This window comes from Aedes albopictus, chromosome 2 (assembly GCF_035046485.1).
Source record: "Aedes albopictus strain Foshan chromosome 2, AalbF5, whole genome shotgun sequence".
Taxonomy (NCBI): Eukaryota; Metazoa; Arthropoda; class Insecta; order Diptera; family Culicidae; genus Aedes; species Aedes albopictus.
Window position 1 is genome coordinate 26,933,303 of NC_085137.1, and position 4,296 is coordinate 26,937,598.

At 43.3% G+C, this 4,296-nt stretch overlaps 1 long non-coding RNA gene across 1 annotated transcript; it reads right to left on the minus strand.

Annotated features, from left to right (window-relative positions):
- Positions 1–2,482: 2,482 nt before the first annotated feature.
- LOC109621666 (uncharacterized) lies at positions 2,483–3,491 on the minus strand. Its single transcript, XR_002201847.3, has 3 exons — positions 3,177–3,491; positions 2,678–3,104; positions 2,483–2,620 (listed from the first exon to the last, which is right to left on the minus strand). It is a non-coding gene; the product is annotated as an uncharacterized LOC109621666 (long non-coding RNA).
- Between the last annotated feature and the right edge of the window lie 805 nt (positions 3,492–4,296).

The following is a 4,296-nucleotide window of genomic DNA, read 5'->3' on the forward strand; positions in this document are numbered from 1 at the left end:
GCTCATAAATTTTAAAAATATAACACTTTTTATTACGTTACAACTATTTTTGTTTTGATGTTTTTTTCCGTGGAAGACAATAGTTCAATCCCTGGGTCAATCGATAGAATGGCGAAGAATAAATTTTCCTCATACGAACTTCGAATAAATTTCAAAAATAGTTCTTGTGCACCAAAAATGATAACATTTTGGATTTCAAGTACGGGTTGAGATTCCGATTATGGAAAAAACTGGATGCCGTTAAAGAACCCATTTTTTTTATTTTAATATAGGAGACGATGTACGGTGGGCGACATCCCTATAGCAGTCTGAATACTTAGCAAAAAGGCATAAGGCCGTCCTCGTCCCTTTGAATTTCTCAACACCAGTCTGGCATCGGACACCTCAGCACTCTCGAATACGGCCAAACGGATATTGGAGATTCTGGCCCAACGTTTCGGCCTCTTGACCGAATCTTGAAAGCGATTAGTTTGAATAGTACGCTGACGCCCTTGAAGCTAGCCGGACTTGTCCAGGTCCGGAAGCGCTTCAATCAGGAAGCACGAACCGCAGCATCCGAATGTGTACTTCCCCAACACTGAACAGTTGTCCAATGAGTGCCACCGGAAGTTCTAGCTGCTCTATGACCAAGCCATTCAGCACCGAGCTGCAAATACCAACAGTGTCCCAGTTGCTACCAGATGAAGTGTCTCCAAACCAATACTGAGTCCGTCCAGCGGATAGCCACTGAATCCAGCGGCAGTACGGTTCTGCACGAACCGACCCAATACAAACTGCCTAGTGACAATTCGGATTACACCAGCCGTCAAACACACCAGCAAGATAAGCAACGAGGTGCACCGGATCCGAGAAGAATTCCACACAGATCGTTGAGACAACACTCTCGTGCCATTATTCAACCTGCCGGAAGTGCAAGCAGAACTGAAATCAATTCCTAAATTCGACATCTGGTTGCTCATTTCCATTGTGGCGGGAACCGGTGACAGGCCAAAAATGGTTGGCAACCAGCAACATGCATAAATTTTCTTTGCCCACCAAACTCGACGTGGCTGGCGCTGGAACAACATAGCTTTCAAATCTCGAAGCTTCAAATTCAGTGATTCGGAACCGCTGAAGCAGCTGCAGCAGCAATAGTACCGCGAAGTTTGCGTTCCCTGCGAACCAGTCGAGTCCCGTTAAAGCACGGCTGCCGTTGGTAGTTATCTGGATGCTCCAAAAAAAGCAGCTCCGCGGTTCTCGAGCTAATAACCGGCAGTTGCTTGGACATTCTCCGTAAACCGCTTGGTAGCGGCTCCGCCTCTGGATTAACGTCTTCAAGCTGATCGGCTCCAATAAGTCGGAATGCGATACCGACATGGTGCGGCGTTTCTTGCGAAACTCCCAAGCCTGGTTTTAAATAGGAAGCAGTACCCACCAAGCACCACCAAGAGCAGTTTCTCTTTCGGAACGGCTCCGACTCCAGCAGCACCTCCGACGGATTCTGGTTGCTCCCTAGTCGGCACACAGTCAGGTAAATGAAAGTGCACAGATTGCATGACCTGAAGCGATTCCGATAAGCTAAAATACGTCTGCTGTGAGCAGGCTAAACCTGATACAGGCATAGCTCCATCACCGGCACGGCAGCCATCAAATCTATGTCCTCAAGCCAGCAGCAGCAGCTTGGATCAGGTATTCCTTGTGGCGCAACAATCGGCCAATAGGAATATAGTGCGTTCACGACTCGGAATATTTAAAGCATCTCGCACAAAGTATAAGCCTGTTGCGAGCAGGCATAATCTGGTTCTACACCGGAAGATGGGCATTTTTTCTCCTTTGGAAGTAGACCAGCTTCATGCTCTTCTGGTGCCAAACTCAGCTTCGGAGACCCGCCAAGCCTGATGGCGCCTCAAGACAGGATTTTGGCCTTCCGCCAGCTAGTTCGACCGCAAGTTGAACACGGACGATGAAGTAGTTCTGATGCGTTGCTTCGGAAGTGTGCCCGGATCTCGTTCTAACCCGGAGAATCGGCGTAACGTCCCAGACTCGGTACCAGACACGCTAAGGTCAGTTTACCCAAATATGAGTAAACTTTACCCATAATCGCCGAAAAGTGCACAACCTCATTTTATGGGTAAAGACACTTTACTCATATTTGGGTATGTTGGATCTACGGGCAATATAGGTTGAATTTACCCATATATGAGTTCTTTGAATTTGGGTACATAGTACTCATATTTGAGTCAATGATTTGTATTTATTTATTTTACTTATAAATAAAATGCCATAAATTTCGAAAAGAAAACAAATAAAATTAAAATACTTAATAAAAAGTTTATTCGAATATTATTATAAAACAGAAAAATATTAATAAAAAAATACATGCAGGGTTTTGGTGATTGATTTTAACGATTGGGTCGGCGTTTCGTTTTACATAGGAAAAGACTGGATCGTGCAGCAACATCAATGGTGAAAGGATCGCGAATAGCTTCCTGATGGTGGAGCTCGCCTGCTTTCTTCCGGACAATGTGCTCCGGAGGGTCCGCCAGCTGATGCAGTTTGTCGACTCTTGCGCTTGCTCGTATGGGCGTTTGAGGCCAGGATCTCGACCAGGATGGGTAGGACCGGGAGTGAAATGCACAAACTGGAAGAAGCAAAAGATTAGATACTATTTTTGGTGATAAATAACAGCATAACTTACTCAGATATTGATGCAAACTCCTCCCTGGTTCTAATAATGTCCGGACTTGAGCCACTTGTGTCGGTTTACTTCCCGCTCCCACTCTGGTTCGGGTGGGTTTCAACTGCTCTCGGGGGAGCCGAGGCATAGACAGAACACTTCTACAACGAGAATGCCACTTCCTTCTTCTACGGGCGGTTTGCATCATCCGGCCGGCCTATTCAAATTTGGCATCAGGGGGAGCGGAGTCCTAGACGATTCGTTCACGGTCAACGTGCGTCTCCGATTTATTTGCACTCCGGTGGATTGCTGGGCGTGTTCCACTGAGACGCTCAAATTCAGCTCATCGAGCGGTGCTAAATCCAACACGAGAGCACTTGCAGAGAATCCTGCTGATTCAACTGGTTCCAACCGTAATCCACCTCGAAGGAAATTTTTTTCTGTTCAGCTGAAAGTGACGGAAACAAGTATGTATATTTTTGGTTTATCGAATCGTTTACGAATTTTTGAGGATACTTACAGGTCACCTGCTTCCTCTTGTTGTTGTGTAATTTGCAAATTTGCCTCAACGTTCTCCAATAATTCCGAGAATAGTTAACTAAAACAATTGTTTTATTTTTGATTAACCGAGCGAATGGCCGATTTCGGTGCTGCCTCTAGAAAATATTATTTTTTTCATCCAAATATGGGTAAACAGTCTTTACCCATATATGAGTAAAGTCATTTCATCAAGAATATGGGTGAATTTTACCAATATTTATTGGTAAACTTTACCCATATTATTGGTAATGGATACGAAACCCAAATATGGGTAAATAATCTACCTATTTATGGGTAAACTGACCTTAGCGTGGATGGGTATTTTCTTCCCGCGACAAATAATTTGTTTTCATGGTGTTTAGAGCGGAGAGCGGATCAAAACAAAAAATATCAAACGTCATATTTGACAGACAGCTGATTGAAAATTCTCCGCATCTCTCCAAAAATCGATAGGGGAGAAAGGGGTTCATCGGGTTTTGTGAAAAAATATATTATAGGAGACTATAGGGTTAAAGTGCTACTTCGCAGGTTTTTCATTGTTTTTCAATAGTTAGAGGCTTCAAAACATATGGGTTCTTTTGGGAAGTTTGCTCAATAAATTGTCGGAAAGCCGTAGAGCACATAAAAATTTTTGACGGGAATGGTCTATTGAAATTTGTATGGGATTTTGTATGGGAAAACATACTTTTTTGCATTTTAGCCATAAGTTGAAAAAGTTTGTCTGAAACTTTTTAACCGAAACTGTAAAATGATAGCCTAGGATGTTCTGTAAAACTTTGTTGAAGACCGTAAAGCGATCCGATGCTTGTGAAAATAGTTATAACCAACGAACCGCATGCATGTGTTTATGTTTTAACATGTAAAGGAATAACAATAGCAACAAAATCATGCTGTTTCGCCAAGCAATGCCAACGCTATAACTTTTTTCATAAACATCAGATCACTTCGCGGTCTTCGACAAAGTTTTTCAGGACACCCTAGGCTATGTTTTCACTTTATCAGTTACATGGTTTTAGAAAAATTTGAGCTTGTTATGAGAGGAATGCAAAAAAGTGTGTTTTCCCATGTAAAATCCCATACAAACTTCAAACGCGATGCGC